At 46.0% G+C, this 20215-nt stretch overlaps 1 protein-coding gene across 4 annotated transcripts in view; it reads left to right on the forward strand.

Annotated features, from left to right (window-relative positions):
- Positions 1-476: 476 nt before the first annotated feature.
- EPN2 (epsin 2) overlaps positions 477-20215 on the forward strand; it is a 67812-nt gene continuing 48073 nt past the window's right edge. For 3 of the 4 annotated variants that reach the window (XM_088464807.1, XM_088464809.1, XM_088464808.1), the window contains exon 1: positions 478-700. The gene's annotated coding sequence lies outside the window, so the exon portion shown is untranslated. Of the gene's footprint in view, positions 701-20215 lie in introns of all 4 variants that reach the window. The other variant, XM_088464810.1, reaches the window with a different exon arrangement.

Below are 20215 nucleotides of genomic sequence, written 5' to 3' on the forward strand. Positions count from 1 at the left end.
GGGCATTATATGGGGGCACTACTACAGGGGCATTACATGGGGCACTACTACAGGGGCATTATATGGGGGCACTACTACAGGGGCATAACTATGGGGGCACTACTACAGGGGCACTATATGGGGGCACTACTATATGATTTCCTTCCTTTCAAATCAAGTGGGTAACGTCGGCATATCTAAATATATTTTGGGGTAAAAGGTAAAAAAGTTCCCTTACCCCTGCTGTAATCGTATCACTATTGTAGCTGTAATCATATCACTATTGTAGCTGTAATCATATCACTATTGTAACTGTAATCATATCACTATTGTAGCTGTAATCGTATCACTATTGTAATTGTAATCATATCTCAATGTCTATGCACACATTGTACCTGCTACCTGTCTAGAGTACATCTCTCTCTCTCTCTCTCTCTTTTTTCTCTCCTCTCTCTCCCCCTCCCTTCCTTGCAGGCTCTTGTTTCCCTCTCACCCTCCTCCCTTCTCTCCTCCCCTCATCCTTCCCTGGCTTGCTCACATCTCTCCCTGGTCTGGGGCTGCATCAGACACCCGATCCTCTTCCACCCGTGGCCTCTGCTGCGCTCTCACCCGGAGTTGGGAGGGGTGGGGGGAGAGGAACACCCTCCCTGCCCCCCTGCTGCACGCAGACCCTCCTTGGCACAGAGGAGACCCCCACAGCAGGAACAAGAGAGCCCGTGGGGTGAGTGTGTGTCCCCCTTTTTTTCAGTTTTGGGTCTGGGTGGTGTTGTGCATGCATCTGGAGGGGGGTTACTATCCCTGCCTTCTCCATCACCAGAGGACCCTCTCTCCCTCCCATCCCTCCAGCTGTACAGGGGCCTGTTGCATGAGATGTGTAAAAGGAAAAGGCCTCTTATTTTTGGGTATGGGATGCATGCACCCCTCAGCTTCCTCTCTACCCCAACCCTGTCATTAGGTCACCCTCCCTCCACCATGCCCTTAAACATTCCAGTGGGCAGAGCATGTTGGCATCTATCAGTGTACTTGTTAAAATAACCTCTGCAGAGCCTGCCCTCCCTAAAATATTATCTCCTGGCACAGGACTCTCTCTGTGCTGCAAAGTGCTGGATACAGTACATCAGCAGTGTTATATACCCCACCCTGTGCCCATAGAAGGGCACCAGTGCCCACCAGCAGTGGGTAATGAATGCATCAGTCTGGCCCCTATGTTTAGTTGTTGTTTTTTTGCACATGGCTGTTTTATTTACTAAGTAACCCAGGCAGTTAGATTGCAGTAACCTTCCTTGGAGTGGCTGAGAGGTACTGTAGCTGCTGGCTGTGGGGGGAGGTGGTGGGTAAGAAGTTTAGGACAGCAGGACTCAGGTCTTGTATTGTGCTTTTTGCATTGTTAAGAAGGGTCTTGCATTGTGTGCTTGTTGGATAACTTTCAACCCACTGGTCTCCCCCCACCAGTGCCCCCCCCTCCTAATTTTTTTTAAAAATTTTTTATACTCGTTAACCCTTTGTTAATACGAGACAGTACAGGATTCCTATGCTTTGTGTGTTTTTAAATATTGTCATTTGTGTGCACAGACTTCATTTATTTCCTGGTGATAACACGAGTGTTGCTCTGAAAATGTAGAATAACCTGCTGCATAACACGTATATATCTTATTTTCAGAGAACATTTCTATATTTGGAGATATATATATGTAGGAGTAACAAAAATGTTTTGTTGCTCTTTATTGGGGATAGGCATTTTCTACGTTGATCAGTATAATTTTTGCTTGCAAAGTTTTAATCACTTTAAGCCTCAGCAATGGGGTTAAAACAGTTGGGCGTATTGAGATTTCTACGTGGAGCATACTGTAGGAATTCACACTTTAAATTATTACGCACCGCTCAGGTATGCTGCAGCAACTTTCCGAACACATGTACTGGTTGGTCTGTCAACATTCCACAAAAGTAATACAGCGATTATTGTACTATTCCCAGTTTTATCAGATATAGTTGCAGACTTTCCCAGGGTGCACTGCAGTGCGGCCCAGGATAAATCTCGCCCAACTTGCATGATGGCAAAGACCAGTAGGCCTGCCAGAGCAATTTAACTGACGCTGGGGGCGATTTGTTAATAAAGTGCTCCCCTTGCAACCGAACCAAACAGCCGATAGCTTTAAGCACTGTAGCGCAAGTTAGACAGTGAAGGGAAAATGTGATTAGTGGCTACGGTATGAACGCATAGGTAACGCAGTTAGAATAATGTAAGCACAGGGATTATCAGTCTGCATGGCGTTGCATCAATCCTATCCCTGTGTATGCAATAAAATACAAATTGTCCATTGATGGAATTTGTTTTTTTTGAGAATGAGTAAAATTAAGTTTATCTATACTACTAATTTACACTTATGGCGTGATTCAGAGGCGCAAAGTGATGGCCGTTCCTGAGCGGTGGCCTGAAGTGAACGCAAGAAAAGTCTGTCTTATGGGCGAGTTATGGTAGTGCCGCTGGTGTGTCAGTGATAGCGACCGCAGCCTCAGAGGCCATGTTTAGGCGGAGAAACTACACTTGCCATAGAGCTGGTGTACGTATCATGCAGTACATTAATTGTAATTATATGACCCAGAGTGGGTGCTACTATTTTGTAGCAATAATTATTTTGGGGGTGGGTGAGCATTTGGGCGTGGGGCCCCCGGAGTGGCTCTGGCTGGGCCTTTTTCAGGGCATCACCACTTAATTCACATAGATAATTTTTAATCACCTTTCCATTTGTTTGTTTATTATTTATGTAATTTTAATTCTTTCTTATTATATTAACACTTATTGATTATCTTGACACATCTATACTTTACACTTCACTATCACCTTTCTTCCATTTTTCGTGTGATGCCCTGGGAGTGGTCCTTGGCTGGGTTCTTTTGGGCTGCTCTGCGCCTGGGACGTGAACCCCTTAACGTTAGGGACGCCGGTATAGAGGAGCCTTGACGCTGACCCGGCGCTTAATCATATATTTGCAAATGTATGCAACCAATACCTCTGAATTTCTATTATCATGTCGGATTCAAGTATTTTTGCTAATATTGCTGCAGTGTGCTGGAGGGAATCTTCTTTTTTTCTGTGGTACGTGTCGATGGTGCACGCTACGGTGCGCCAGTGGTGGCGTGTCAAGCATCACCGGCGGTGTTACAGCATGCAGGGATGCTGAAAGTACTTGCACCAGCGGCAGGCTTCTACAACATGGGCAGACTACTACAATAGGGGCACGCTGAAACTAGTATTGCATATTATTATTGCTCAGTTGTTCTATGTATTTTTTAAATTATATTATCGCAGCTGTAACTGCAACAACAGACGCTAGAGTGGACGCAGCAGTGTCCGCCTTTGAATCAGGCTCTTAGCGTCCGCCATTTCAGCGGTGCTTATTTTAGGGCCCCTTTTGTTGATAAAGTTCTGTATGACATACATGACATCAGTAGACAGCTCTGTCAGTACATTTTTGTCCTATGGTCTGTAAAATGATTGAATAAGTTGGGCAATCCTCGAGCTTTGCCGTGAGTCACCCACTTGTGCAATGTGTGTTTCGTTGGTGTGAATGTCGCAGCACTTTTGCACGGAAGAATGGCCAGTACATGTATCAGGTAATTATTTCTATATGTCCAAGAGGAAGTGTTTGTGATCATTAGGTTATTGTGGCAGAGATGCAATTAGGTGACGAATGCCCGGGAGTAGTGTAAGTAATAGTACAGTCTTCCTTCTGTGCTTTCGGATTTCACATATCCTCCTGATTTCCAATCTGCATGTTCCGTGTCCATGTATTTCGGTGCCTGCGGCACTGTAATGTGTAACCTGTAGCTTTCCAAGTGCCGTCGAACCATGGTCCCAGCTTGCTTGAGCCTAATGTACAGTGACTGTTACAGACTGTGTCATTCATATATTTTAAATATGGATTTAATTGGGAAATAGCTCCCTAACTTAGCTATCCTATCAATGTAATTCAGACGAGAACTGTGTAACTTCCTCCTCTACTGCAAAACTTTTTTCACAACTCGCATTACAATATCATAACGGAGCCCATTGCAAATGCTGGCCGTAATAGCACAGTGATGACGGAAGAATTCTGCATTGGACTGTTGCAGAGAGATCTCCTGCAAAAACGATATAACCCAATCTTACCAATTAAAACAAGTATACGCTCATTAGTTTACATTTATGTAATAACATTTACTTATATAGTGCCAGAATATTCAGTTGTGTTTAAAAACAGTTACTTGGTAAACACGAGTACCTATCCTATTATGGTTAAAGAAGGGGACGTTTTACGAGAGGAGAGGGCCCATGTGCAGACTCAGGCCCTTATTCAGAGCCGGACGATCTGACAGAGCGCTCGCTCTGAATCAGGGCCGTCCTTCTTAAATTTTAGAGCGGCCTCCTGGCCGCTCGTATAGCTGTGGGTGACCACCCACAGCTATAGCGAGCGGCCAGGAAGATGGTCGCGATGGTCAAGACCATCGCAGCAATCGGGCTTGCGACGAGACCCTTGTGGTAGGGTCTCGTTGCCGCAAGCCCTGGAGTGCTTTTGGCTCTATCAGAGCCGAAAGCACTCCCACTGACATCACTTGTGATGTCAGTGGGACCGGCCCCAGATGGTAGGCGTTCCCATGGGAACGCCTCCGTCTGGGCAGCCACGCCCCCAGCACGCCCACCAAAGGGGGCATGCTGTCACTCACCATAGACAGCATGCCCCCTTTGGTACGAGACCCAGAGCGACGGCTTGCCCGTCGCTAAACGGGTCTCGCTCATGCGCACGACGGAGCCGGCTCCGTCGTGCGCATGCGCACTGGGCCAACATCAACCCGCTTGCGAGTGCTCAGCACTCCCGAGCGGGTCTGAATCAGGCGCTCAGTGCGGACTCCCGCCTCTCTGGCAGTGCAGTAGGTTCTGGCTCTACTGCGCATGCTTGGGTCTCCAGGATAATGGCACCCACACCTCTACTGCACATGAGCAAGTCACTGGGAAAATGGCCGCCGTTATTTTCCCTGTGATTTTTGCTGTTCTGCTGTGCCGGCCCGGCGCTTCAGAGCAGCACTCAGGACACTGCAGAGAGGTAAGTATAACTATATATGGGTGCGGTGTGGGCCCTGCTGGACCCTGGGGCCTGTGTGCACCGATCTCCCTGCACCCATTATAGTTAAGCCATTGGGTATGGCAAATAAGGAGGCCTCCATTACAATCAGGCCAGCAGCAGTATCCCACAATGCATTGCTGTGTTACCAGCTATTATTAATAAAATACATAAAGAATGTTTTTGTTTTTTTTAATCTGGAATGATGACTTGTGCTCATGTGTTACTGAACATTTATAGAAAAAGATCTGTTCATGTGTCTGGGTCATATGGTGGTTTGATAAGTTTTGTTCCCAAGTGTAGCATTGGAATTAATTTGTTTTCCTCTATCATATCAGCCCATTCTTATTTATAGGATTGCTGGTCAGGCAGCGAACTGGTTAGGAAACTGGTTTAATGCTCACAGCATCATGGTAATGGTGCATACACACGGTCAGATTTTTCTTCAGATCTGAACGATAACGATTTAAAAAATCGTTCCTACCTGAAGGAAAATCGGACATGTCTGAACGATGAACGATGCGCGTTCCCGATGGTCAGATAACGATATCTGACATCTGATGTGTTTGCAGTCAGATTTGGACGATTCCATTAATTTTAATGCATTCAAAAATCGTTCATAGTTCAAATCGTTGGTCAAATTGTTCATCAAATCGTTCATATCGTTCAAATTGTTCATCTGACACTAAGATTTTAATTTGGTACAATTGGCGCTGAGCAACCACATCTTGTCTGGCCCACCTGGGGCTTTATAATTGCAATTAGTAAATGCCCGAACGCATCAGCCATTGGCAGCCAATTTTCTGACCTTATTTACTTATTTAGCTTAGGGCTAGTGTAGATTTGAACGAGCATTTCCATTGCAGCTACACTTCTGACCAGTGAGGCGGTACTGGGTCGCAATGGGAAGTTCTCACAAAGGCAAAATAAAGTGAGGTATGTCGATGAATCAGATTTTTATACAGCAAAATGGGCATGGGGGCTTCTCTTGACCACAGTGCGCCCAATTTACTCACAGAGCTGGATGCTGGACTGTTATCGGACACTGCGGTCATTTTGAGATGACACACAACGCTGCATAGGCTTCATGGCTGCCGGAGATTGTGGTTAGCAAAAGAACGAGGCCTTATAAAATAAACATGATTAAATGACATGATATATTGATGTGTGCCTTCGTATATATGACAAAATACAGGATAGAACAGCTGTATCTATTAACGGCTTACACTGTCTGACGACTAATTAGCGCCTCTGTGACCTGTAGCAATCAACATACAACAAAGGCTGTAAAACAAATCGCGTTCTATGAAACTGTAATAGTAACATTTGCTAATAAGTTTCCGTAAGTGTTCAGCATTTGCGCAGGCGCCAATACTTTTATATTTTGGATACTGTCTTGGCGTACTTTGGAGAAGCATAGGGCCTGATTCAGAGCCGGACGCTATTTGCGCTCGCTCGTTCAGAAAAAGGGGCTGGCTATTTAAATGAACCGTTCGCTCTTTGCGGTCTGCTCACGCCTCTATGTCTGAACCAGCGAACAAAACATGCGAACGTAATTTTGAAAAAAATGCCCCCTGGCCGCTCGCATCCTACGTCATGTCCGCTATTTATTAGATTAATCGAGTACATCGAAAGGCGTCTGAACTGCTCGCTATTCTTGTGGTTGGTTTTTCCTACCACAATCATGCGAGCAGTTCTGACTATAAAACAACCAAGTGACGTGGTCAATGACGCTGCTGTATTAATTATGCGCACCCTTAAAACGCCCGTTTTGACCTTTAAGCACGCCTGCGTTCGGATCTCCACTCCCCGTTTTCAAGCACCTTCCCCTGTTACCCCCCACAAACGCCTCATGCTGTCACTCAAAATAGCAGGCATTCGCTATTTAGCGAGCACACGATTTTCGGCCGCACTGACTGGTTCACGCATGCGTATTAAAATCCGTATGCATGCGCAGTTGTGCGAACATCGGTAGGAACGAACGAGCGGCCGCTTACGAGCGGCTCTGAATCAGGCCCAAAATCCCCATCATATTATGTTTACTGTATAGAAATAGTGCACTTTGTATTTTACATACATCTTCTCAATAATACAGATGTGAATGCTTTGTAAAGCTCTGTGGAATATGTGTGCGCTACATATATATATACGTTAAGCTGCGTACACACACAACGATTTTGTTACCAACGATTTTTTGAACGATTTTCTGTCAGATTATCTGTCAGATTTTTTTATAGTGTAATGAACGATTTTTTAGAACTATAAATGATTTTTGCATATTCCCTTAATGAAAATCGTTCAGCTGGTCAGTCTGACTGAACTACAAACGTGAACGCGCATGAACGATAATCGTTCATCGTTTTAACTCAGAAAGTGAACGATTTTTACAACGATTGAACGATAAACGATATCGTGAATGATAATCGTTCAAAAAATCGTGTGTGTATGCAGTTATAATAATAATAATAATAATAATAATAATAATAATAATAAATATTAACATGAAAGGCAAGGGTGTCCAGACTACAGCCCGGGGGCCAAATGCGGCCTTCCATCTGCTGTGATACGGCACCCCATGTTCTTGTGTGAAACTGTGGAAAGTGCCCTGGGCAGCATGCCGAGAGTATCCTGGGAGAGAGGAGTTTGTGCTAGGGATGGCCATCGACCATCGATGATTCAGAATCATCGATGGTTTATGGTAGGGATGCGCCGGCTTGGATAGGTTTAAATTTTCCCGCCAAGTTCAGATTTTTCCCGCCAAAAATCGGCTCTCAGAAAGAGGCAAAACGTCATCTTCCATGGACTTTTGTCCAGCAATGATGATGTTTGTCCATGAAAGATGACATCCCTAGTTTATGGTTGATGTTGAATTTTTTTTTACCATCGATGCCGGAGAACCATCGATGGTAGCTGATGGCGGTGACTGCTCACTGAATTGCATTAATCATGGCCGGCGAGTTACCACTGGTGTAGCCCGGAGTTTCTGAGTTTTTGTGGATTACTGCTGGATGACACAGCAAGTGAGAGCAGGATGCAGCCTATGACACTGAGCTGCCTAGCAATTTATGGCTGAGAGGGATAAAATATCTCCCCTTATTGCCAGCAGCTCCCTGTATACTGCTTTCGCCCAATTATCCATGGAGTGTGCTCTGCGGGATGCTTGGAGATTAAACATCTCTGAACGCACCAGTAGCTCCAATCAGCGTTTTTTTGCGTGACCTGGGTCGCACTGTTCACACGGCACCGTTACCTGGGACCGTGCCGGATTCAACACTAGTAGCTACCAGGGTCGGATTCCTGGGTAACATGACCTGGGTTGACCCTTTCACACCAAACTTTGACCCCGGCAATAACCTGGGTTATAAGTTTGGTGAAAAAGTGGTATAAGTAAAATTGTAATCTGAAATCATTAAAAGGGCAGGATGTATTAACTGTGAAAATGCGGTAAAACCACGTTCCCCATACGTACAACGCACCAGAATGCGATGTATTCCGGTGCTTTGTCCCGGTGCGTAATGCCATCTTCAGGTGGCTTTACCAAATAGAAGCCTAAGAGCTTCTTATCCGGACGCTCCCCCTTGGGTGGGATCCGATTGGATCCCTCCCATCACCCTTCGTGGCCCGCGGCCTTCTGCGCATAAGCAGAAGGACGCCAGAGGGACTTCTGGGTGTTAAACGTATGTGATTCTTAGTGCATCCCGTCCAATATCTGTTTATTTCAAGACACTGTTATTACTTTTTGTGTTTCTGGGAATAAGATTTACTCAACAAGGATTTAACCATGACAAAAAAAATTCTGTCCCTCCCTTAAATTAATTTTCTCTCAGAAAAAAGTTTGGACGCCCCTGGTCTAAAGCCTATAGAGTAAGAAAGGATGGTGAGAGCTGTATCTGACAAGCAGAAAATTATGTAACTAATGGAAAATATATAGGGACAGAAAAGTTTCTGCCACTGGGAATCATGTATAGGTCGAACCATGAACTTTGTGCCTTGAAGCTTATTCTTCTATACATACCAGATGTCTGTGTGAATGGTTATTGAAGAACACTACAGGAAGCCACTTGAAACGTCTTATGTTTACCTTAGAAGACATCTCACAGTGTCAGCTATCCAAAAGTTTACCCCCTTTGCCTATACTCATTATTTTTGTTTGTTTGAAGCACCCACTGCAAGTGCTAAGACTTTGTTGGGGGCTTGCGACTCTGGACCATCTCCAAAAAAAAGACCCTCCCCTTTCCCTGCAGCCATAAGGCTCCTTGGGGGTATGGGAGTCTTCAGGCTGCAAGACTTTGATGGGCCCCTTTCTCGCTATCAATAGAACCTTGCCCTGGCGTTCTGATCTCCAGCTCCCCTAGAAGCATATAGCCTCCTCTTATCTTGGAGAGAGGATAACCCATGAGGGTTTCCCCCAGACCCCTTAGAAGAATGTGACACGCACCTATTAAAAAACAAACAAAAAAACTTGAAAAAGTGAGAAGTGAATGCAAAAGTCTAAAAAAATAAATAATTAGTGACATGTAGGCCCCAACCTTTCATCCGGGAAACGTAATATGTGTCCTCGGTTAAAAGATTGGAGAAAATGGAAAAATAGTGCTGCCTGACAAATTACATGGTACCGGCTAGCACTAGTGTATTTTCAGGAACCTCAGGCCTAGGCAGCACCTGGGGCACATGCCCCATCAGGCTTCAGGCAGTCGGCCCTCGGCCCAAGGTAGATCTACATTACTAAACTGATATTTATGAGCAGTTCTTTTTTTATTTTTGAAAAAAAACATAGCGGTACTCAGAAACAAGGTTCTGGTACTCACCTAAAGTTACAAGTTGATGCAAGAATTTATATTAGCTTCCATACTGCGGATAAGTCTTCACACACTTGTTTTTACTCATTTCTGGAATGCTTTTAACTGCATTATCGCATGTAAATATAATTGGCTTCGCCTACATTTAAATTGGGAAAAAAGACATGTTAGTCAATATCCAAATAGTTACATTACCCCTATGGGGCATATTAATTTTCAAGCGCTATTTTCATTTTTCCCGCGGCACAGGGTGTTTCCTGCAGTCGCAAGGTTTTTCCTATTCGGTAGGCTGCGAGAATTTCAGTCGCTGTTATTTCAATAGGATTTAACACACTCGCAGGTGAAAAGTCAGGGAAAATCCCTTTTTTAAGTTAAAAATGTCAGGACTTCCATCAGAACTCATTGGACACTCCCCACCCCCAATGACTAATTAGGCAATTGGAAGTTTTCAATTAGCTTAATTAGTCCAATAATTACATGTCATTATTGGTGTAAAAGCAAATAGTCTCAAATTACCCCAAAATAAACTTTTTCATTAGTTTATTCACCCCAAATTTAATTACAATATTTAATTAAATGAAGAAAAAAAAATGCTTTTTATAATTTGTAAAAAAATAAAATAAAAATGACAATAATTTTAAAGTGGCCTCGAATTACCCCAAAATCAACTTTTTTACGAGTTATTGCCAGAAAAATGATCAGGCTCAATTTTTTGTTTCAATTGGATAGTGCGGGAATCGGGAGCGCTACCACAGAAATCCCGCACCTAATTGGGTATGCCCCTCCGTGAATGTAGACGTGCACTATATCATGGCTGAGATGTTTGAGATATTTGACACTGTACTTATCATCTCTCTCACTGCAAGTTATCGTCTTCTTTTATCATACCTTCCAACCGTACCGATTTCAGCGACTCTGTCACGATTGCGACTGAATTGTCCCGATCACCGGATAGTTTGCAGGTTTATCTGTTCCCCGCTACGGGGAGAAGTGCGTCATCAGACCGTGACCACGTTCCAGGAAAATGCAGTGAATCGCGAGTATGGGCAATGGCGTCATTTTAACCACACCCCCTCCATACGGACCCGCAAATCCCGGTAATATCTCTCCATCTAGGAAGTGGGCGGGATGCGGGGGTTCCACCCACTCTCCTGGGGGGTGCGGCAGGGCTGTCTTAACAGCAGTGTGGGCCCTGGGCAAAGCAATGCGCTGGGGCCCTTACCCACCCATTCACGGGAAAAATTTTTAAATTGTCAATAAAATGAAACCCTTCTGCATGCCCATCAGACCTCCCACACATGCAGAGAGACTCTGTCTGACTGGTCTGAAGCCGGCGGATGAAGTGGACCTGGGACTGAGGGGAGTACTCGTCACCGGCAGGGGATGGGGTGGGGGAGGTTAGATCAGAATACAGTACACCAGCGGCCGGCTTATAAAACTATCACAAATTTACCAACTGGCCACAGCTGCAGGGGGGCAGGTTGGCGGGCCCCTACAAGCTTCGGGCCCTTGGGCAACTGCCCAACAAGCCCAATGGAAGAGATGGCCCTGGGATGCGGGGGACTACCTGAAAAATTGGGAGTCTTCCGCATTTTCCGGAAGACTAGACAAGTATGTTCTAAGACAATTTGCATGTTAGGTTCAGTGTTCTGTGATGAGAACAAGACATGGTAGGAATAGCTCAGCTGCGATTAGATAAGAAGCCTTTTAACTGCTGGCGGAATGCACCAGCAACTAAGACAATAAAAATTAAATTCCATTGCACAACTCAGGGATTTCTATTAACCATTTAAAAGCCTGGAGAAAAAAAATAGTTTAAAAAATTTAAGGAATCATCTATTGGATATATTGATAAGTCAAAGATTCCAGCACTTGGGTCGAAGGAAGAGGCTAAAAGGGACAGCATCATCAAAGTCGTTTAGATTTATTTAAACATCGGCCTGTGCACACAGTGATTACATATTACAACAATATAGAGAAAATAAGCATTGTCTAATGATCATGTCTCTTTAAGCTCCCCTGGATGTGTTCCTCTCTCATACAGGGTGCTTATGGACAGGGTTTGGACTGTGCCGGATGGGAGCAGACGCTAACGACGTGTTGCTTGGCAACCTCAACCTGACATCACGGAAAGTATAAATGGCACGGTGCAGTTATACCCATTATGTCCACTAATGAAATACTGTGGAAAAACATTGTGGAGTCTGGCTGGTAAAGGTACACAGAGCAGAGGTTGCTAGTATACACACATTCCTATTTCAGGCACCGTTTATTTATTTGTTCTCTAACTGCACCATTGTGTTAAACAAGACATGTAGTCTTGATATTAACTGAGGATAAGGGGGCCGTTCAGACAACCCCCAGAGACATTTTATGTAAATATTTGTCTTATACTTCTGCCAAAAAAATATGTAAAAATAAAATTTAAATAGATATATAGCTAGTTAAATAAAGCTGGGTGCACACTATACGATCTATCGTATGATCTATCTCTCCGATGCGTATCGGAACGATGTGTCATACACATCGTATAGTGCGTAGACCCAATCACGACAATCATTTATTGCATCGTCCCATCTGCTGTTCCGCAAGGCAATGAACGTTCCAGTGCTGTAACATGCAGGATGTAACGGCACATTGCGCTGTTATACACCGGATCGTGGAGTGTGTACGGCGCACGCAATGTATCGTTACATCGCATCACACCATCGCTGGGTTGGGCCATCGTATGATCTATTAAATAAATATTAAAATAGTAGCTCTTAAGTACATTGAATTGGAATCTATTACTTTATGTAACAACAATACACCGGATAAGAAGAGGTATTCAACAGTACCCTGCAATGTGATGTTCCTAGTGAATTAATGATTCTTAGAATATCCAAGATCTCCTGGAGAGGCCAAACCAGGACAGTCCCGCTTTTCAGGACCCATGGGTTTTGGGGGCAGAGGGACTGGGGGCAAGGCCAGCAGCTCCCGGAGCGCAGGGCATGCCCCAGGGTAATGAAAATGGGAGGCGTGGTTCACAGGTATGGAGTGTCCCTTGAGGCCACGTCCTCTGCCATGAAGCCACGCCCTCTTTTTTGGCCACTGGTTAAAGTTGGGAGGTATGGAATAACTATTGTCTTTGTTAAAGAAGCAGAGATTGGCAACAGATTGCAATGCATTGTGGGAGATGCAGTTTAGCCACAACTCTTGTCCAGCGGCGGGTCCTTACCTGTCTGGACGGGGGGTCTGCACATCGTAGGCTGCAATCTATGCAGCCCTTTCCTTCCTGCCATCCTGGAGATTGACAGCTGATGCCACCGGGAGGTGGGGCTTAAGTGTGGCTACATCGCGGGGCGGAGCCTAATTAAGGTTTTGAGTTCGGCGCTGCTAGCAAACTGGCTGGCTTCTAGGGACTGCATAAGCTGCAGCCCCTAGAAGCCAGATAGGGCTGCCGTTATAGCACGGGAGTGGCTTCTCTTGGGAAGCCCTCTCTTTGCTATTGCAGTCTTGACTGGCAGTACCAGGGGAAGAAAACACCTCCCCCTGGGACTGCCTGTCTGCCTGTGATCAGCTGGGAAGGCAGTCCCTTCGAGTGGTGGATTTTACTGAGGGCGCTTCAGTCCCGCAGCCCTTTGGTAAAATGAGCCACTGCTCTTGTCTTTTTGTTAATTAGCATACCTGTTTAAAATGTATTAGATAAATGGTAGGTTGAAGCTGATCGCATCATATTGGCCCCGCACCCTTCCTACTGACCCGCGATTCCCGGTATTATCTCCCTAGCTTGCTCACTTCACTAGGATGCTGGAAATCCACCCCACTCAGGGGACTAACCAAAAAATCATGAGTCTCCCTCACCAGACCTTGCGGGAGAGCAGGTAAGTATGGTTTTACGTTTGCCTGTGTACATGAAGATGAAGATTTGTGTGCAAGTGGTATTTTTGTGGGCACCCAGCAGGTGAATTGGCCTGTGCCATAGATACTAACAGATTTGGGGAATCTTCTGAATCAGTACAAAAACAAAATGACTTCTTTGCAAGGCTTCTCAATAATTTTATTTTTAAAAAGAGTTTTATTTTTCAAAGACAAAAATTCTTCAATCAATTAAAAAAGTTTTTTTCAATATGTAGGTTTGATAATGGCCATAGAAAATTTTTTTTTTTTTAATCAATTTTATTAATTTTCACAAAGTGTCAGTAAAGACGTATAGAAAAAAATACATGTGAACATTAGCATAAGGATTGACCATAATAGCGGACATGGTAAAAGACAGACACATATTACAACATTGGCCCTCATTCAGAGCCGTACGCTCTGAGCAGAGCGCACGCTCTGAATGAGGGCCGGGCTCCATTTTCATGGAGCGTCCTCCTGGACGCTCGTATAGCTGTGGGTCACCACCCATAGGCTATACGAGCGTGCATTGTGATGGTCGCGATGGTCGAGACCATCGCGACCATCGAATTTGCGAGCCGGAGCCTGCGGTTGAGGTTTTCAACCGCAAGCTTCGGAGTGATTTTGGCTCTATCAGAGCCAAAATCACTCCAGTGGGCCGGCTTCTGACGGGAGGCGTTCCCGTGGGAACGCCCCCGTCAGGGAGGCACGCCCCCGGCACGCCCACCAAAGGGGGCGTGCTGTCAATCAACATTGACAGCACGCCCCCTTTGATCGGACACAACGAGCGAAGGACTTTCCTTCGCTCGTCGCGTCTGGCGCATGCGCACGACGGAGCTCCCTCCGTCGTGCGCATGCTCAGTCCATAACATCGACCCACTTGCGAGCGGACAGCCGCTCGCGAGTGGGTCTGAATCAGGCCCATTGTAAGGATATTATACAATCTGCTATAAGTATTAGAAGGACTAACAAAATATAGGCCCTGATTCAGAGCCGGACGCTCTGACCAGAGCGCTCGCTCTCAATCAGGGCCCACCTCCATAAATATGGAGCGTCCTCCTGGACGCTCGTATAGCTGTGGGTCACCACCCACAGCCTATAGGAGCGTGCAGGATGATGGTCGCGATGGTCTTGACCATCGTGACCATCGCCAGTGCGAGTAGAAGCCTGCGGTTGAGTTTCTCAACCGCAAGGCCCGGAGTGATTTTGGCTCTATCAGAGCCAAAATCACTCCCACTGACATCACTAGTGATGTCAGTGGGGCCGGCTTCTGACGGTAGGCGTTCCCTTGGGAACGCCTCCGTCTGGCAGGCACGCCCCCGGCACGCCCACCAAAGGGGGCGTGCTGTCAATCAACATCGACAGCACGCCCCCTTTGATCAGACACAACGAGCGAAGGAAAGTCCTTCGCTCGTCGCGTCTCGCGCATGCGCACGACGGAGCTCCCTCCGTCGTGTGCATGCGCAGTGCGGACCATCGACCCACTTGCGAGCATACAGCCGCTCGCGAGTGGGTCTGAATCAGGCCCATAGTTCACAATGATCACACTAGAAAAACAAAAGTGTTATAGTGTTTGGTGGGGGGTAGAGAGGGGAACGGAAAAGACACACGAGGACAAAAACAGGTAATTACGAGCACTAGACAACAGAATACATCTGGCAGCAGGTTGAAGTATCGGGGGGTACAATTTCTGTATTGAAGGACCATAGAAACTGTTCATTCCAAATGTTTCACTAATCTGATGTGTAGAAAGATATGAACAGGTGCAAGCCCAAATGTAATAGCCTGTGATTTGCAGGCAAATTGGTTTTGGCCTAAAAATGAATTGCCGCTTTAATTCTAGTTGACATCAACAAAATCGTGCCAGGGCCCACATAATGCAAAATGCAAAAAAAGCGTCATTTTAAATGCTAAAAACCATGCTGCCATTTATCATGTTCAATTATATCTCTAAGATACAGGAAGTCATTTATTATCATGTGGTGTAATGCTGAAAACAGCGCATTTTCAAAGCTGATGATTCTCGGTGGCCTTGACCGCTGAATTTAAAACGGCAATAATGATAAATGTGAGATCAGGCCTGTTTATCATTTATTGCTATTGCCGTTTTAAATCCAGGGGTTAAAACCCGCACTCGAATCAGCAGCTTTGTACATCCGACATTTTAGGTTTTTATGACAGTGGCAAAAATCAAGTTTTGATGTAGTCTGATAACATACAGTATTATGGGGGAGATGTTTGTAAAACTGTCCCATCACTTGCCTTAATGATCAATGCGTCTCTGTTAGAAAAGTTAATGAATCATAGACAACTCTATAGCCATCCCTGAGTATAAAGCCGTAGTGAACAAAGGGCCTGATTCAGACACACTTGCAAGCACTATGCGCTCGCAAGTGGGTCGATGTTGGGACTTTGCGCACGCACGGTGTGCGCAATGTGCGTGCGCAAGCCCCGGAGCGAGTGAGAAATTCACTCGCTCCAGGGCTTGCTACAAACTGGGTGGCTGTCGAAGTTGATCGTCAGCTCGCCCCGTTTTGTAGGCGGGGAGGGGGGGTGGCTGGTCAAACGGAGGCGTTCCTGAAGGAACGCCTGCCGTTTGAGGGCGGCCCTACTGACATCACGATATTAGAGCCGGAAGCTCTCTGGGGCTTGCAGCAGACGGCCAGGAGGCTGGTTTATTAAGAAAAACGGCCGCCCTGATTTGCGAGCGGCTCTGAATCAGGCCCAAAATCCACATTCAATAGCATGGTGCCCATTGAAACCAATCAGCGTCTAATTGTCATTTTTCAAACACAGCCAGTAAAATGACAGATGACGATTGGTTGGTACTTTAGCTCTCTCCACTTTATCCCTCCAAAGTTTGATACATCTCCCCCTGGTTGCTCTGGCCCACACCTCCATTTTTCTTTATTAGAAGTTTTGGTAAATCTACAGCCAATCGGATATTGGGCCTGATTCAGAGCCACTCGTAAGCGGCCGCTCGTTCGCTCCGAGCGATGTTTGCCCAACTGCGCATGCGTACGGATCGTTATACGCATGCGCGAACCAGTCAGTGCGATCGAAATTCATGTGCTCGCAAATTAGCGAATGCCTGATAATTTGAGTGACAGAAAGAGGCGTATGTGGGTGGTAACAGGGGAAGGTGCTTGAAAACGGGGAGTGGAGATCCGAACGCAGGCGTGCTTAAAGGTCAAAACGGGTTTTGTGGGTGTGCATAATTAATACAGCAGCGTCATTGACCACGTCACTGGGTTATTTTATAGTCAGAACTGCTCGCAAGATTGTGGTAGCAAAAACCAACCCCAAGAATAGCGAGCAGTTCATACCCTGGTCGATGTACTCGATTAATCTAATAAATAGCGGACATGACGTAGGATGCGAGCGGCCAGGGGGCGCAGTTTTCCAAAAAACGACCGCAAGTTTTGTTCGCTCGTTCAGACATAGAGGTGTGAACAGACCGCAAAGAGCGAACGGTTCATTTGAATAGCCACCCCTATTTTCTGAACGAGCGAGCGCAAATAGCGTCCGGCTCTGAATCAGGCCCATTGTTTTTTGTTTCCTAAACTGCACTAAGACAAATGACAGCTTTGTGCACACTACACAATGTCATTACATAAAGACTGTGTCGTTATGTATAAATATTGTCATTTTCTACAGTGTCAGGTCCGTCAGTGCATGCTGAGATTTGTAGTGTGGCTATTGGTGCGATCAGTAGAATGACAGTCGGGTGAAAAGAGTGCATTTAGTGGACCCTCCTGTCTGATGTAAGTCTGTAACATCCTGAGCGCTGCCATTCTGCTGTATCCATTATCCCTACGCCAGAATACATTCCATGTGTTTGGACACGGCCCAAAATAAGTGTGCGGCTGTCTGCTGACAAGCGTGCGCTCAGGAACCTGTGTCGACTTGCTTTATTACCTAACAGGATGCAGGCCTAAGGGATTATGTCCTTATAAAGACACTGCAATGTGAGCTCTCACTGGGAATTAGCACTTATACAGCCAGGATTGTGGAGGCTCGTAGACGCGCTGCTGTAAGTAAGGTGCAAACCCCGGTATTACACTATTTAACGGCCTCTCATAAGGTGTTGTTGTATATACTGTATACAGTACATATATAAAATATTACTGCTCTCTAACTGTGTCACTTGCAACAAGTAATACACATTTTGATACCCATAGTAACGAAGTGCACAGTGGGCCTGATTCAGAGCCGCTCACTATTTGCGGTTGTTCGTTTTCTAAAAAGGGGTGGCTATTCAAATGAACCGTTCGCACTTTGCGGTCTGTTCACGCCTCTAAGTCTGAACGAGCGAGCAAAACTTGCGGTTGTAATTTTGAAAAATACGCCCCCTGGCCGCTCGCACCATACGTCATGTCCGCTATTTAATAGATTAATCGAGTACATCGTACAGTGTATGAACTGCTCGCTATTCTTGAGGTTGGTTTCTTCAACCGCTATTTTGCGAGCAGTTCTGAGTTAAAAAAAACCAAGTGACGTGGTCAATGACGCTGCTGGACTAATTATGCACACCCTTTAAAACGCCCATTTTGACCTTTAAGCACGCCTGCGTTCTGAATTCTAAATACTAGAATACTGAATACTAAAGGAAAAATGCGTTAAAAACCCTGTTTTCTGTGTTTTTACCGCATTTCCATATGTACTAAGCCCCGGCCACCCTATTATCGGTGCGGAGGGTAACGCCAGAAAAACCTGGCGTTACCCTATGAAAGCCTATGGGCTTCTTACCGCACCCGATGCTTCGCCACCATCGCCCAGCAATGGCCCCCACTCACCTGACTCTCCATGGTCGCCGTCCCGTGCTTCTCCTGGGTCCTCCGCCTCCTAATCTTCTTCCGGGTGCAGGGAAGAGGAGGAGGAGCCCGGCAGAGGTCACCAGCAGGAAGTTCCAGGGGCTCGGAGGGGGCGGAGTCCCACGGAGACCCCCTCGCACGGCGTCGGCTGCTACGCAAAGGGCAGCTCTTATCGCAAGAGCTGTCCTTTGTGATACTAATCGCATCTGTTAGTACATATGAGACTAGTAAGGCTGCGGTGACTGGCGGAATGGTCACCACAACCTTAGTACATCCCGCCCATCATACGATGGACCTTCAATCTGCAATAATTGTGGGGTGGGGTGGAAATCCTTAGTTATCTTTACTGAGATACTTGTCCCACTTCAAAATCAGTTTAGGTCTAGCTGTGCCGCGTTACAAGGATGATTTCCTCATTCCGGAATAGTCCATGAATATTCTCTTTTATATCCTCGTGTTTCATGAATCACTCTCCATCTCTGTGTAAAAACAGTGGAGGTTATATTCTCTTCCGCTTCCATATACTACAATGCTCACTTGTCTCCCTTCCTGTCTGGGATACCGGATGACCAATCACAATATCCAGTGCTGTAGTATAAGGCTTGGCACATCTAGACAACTAGCTGTAATACATAGCGCAGAAGTCTGCCATGCATGTTGAGATTTTGTAGTTACACAACTGTAAAATGTCAGGTTATTAGGCAGGGAGGCTGGTAATGTTGGACCTCTGAAGATGCTGCTTGTGTGATGTTGCAGTTCTCATTTCAGTGTAAAGTAACCTGTTGTTACAGCTGTGAGCTGGTTAAGGATCCATCTGAAAACAGCAATCCCACATAGAGGCTTCATTATTATTGTATTTCTTTAAATATTTACTTATGTTCCTTTTAAGCATGCATCATTTTTATAGCTGTCCTGCGAAATCATTATCTCCTTTTCAACATCTCTTTGGAAGTTGCAAAATATAACGTGAAGGTGCAGTGGCACTCCAAACGGAATCGGTACGGTATACCGCCGGACGTTAGCCCAGCGGATGTCATACCGATGCTGGAAAGCAGACAGTGAGGATCCCAACGGATGTAAGTACCCCACTATCACTAACCTTCCCCTAACCCTCCCTTAGGGGTGCCTAACCCTAACCTACCCCCCTAGTGCCTAACCCCCCCTGTAAGTGGCTAAACTTAACCCCCCTTCCCCGCAGCCTAAACCTAACGCTCCCGGGGGGGGGGGGTGCCTAACCCTAACCTCCAGCTTACCTTCGTTCGGTATGCCGGTTGTTGGGCTCCCGGCGTAGATATAATGACAGGCGTTGAGATTTTGACGCCTGTCATTAGACCCCTGTCGGGATTAGACAGTCGGGAAGCCGTCGGTCGGCATTTAGACCGTCGGCTTCCTGACTGCATCCTCTACAAACCTGCAAGGAACTTCTCTTAAGTCAGCGTAGGATGTAAGGGCTGGAAAAGGCATTGAAACGTTGATTCACACTACGCAGACTTAAGAGAAGTTCCTTGGTGTGCCGCACCACCTTTAACTGTGATGGCACCCAGCTAAGTATCCTGTTGCGCTAATTACCACCGGTCCGGCACTCCCAACAATAGGTCCCAACTGCGGTCGATGCCCTCACGAGTATCCAATCCACAAGCCAAAG

Source organism: Taudactylus pleione, unplaced genomic scaffold (genome assembly GCF_031769625.1).
Source record: "Taudactylus pleione unplaced genomic scaffold, aTauple2 ptg000061l, whole genome shotgun sequence".
NCBI classification, from domain to species: Eukaryota; Metazoa; Chordata; class Amphibia; order Anura; family Myobatrachidae; genus Taudactylus; species Taudactylus pleione.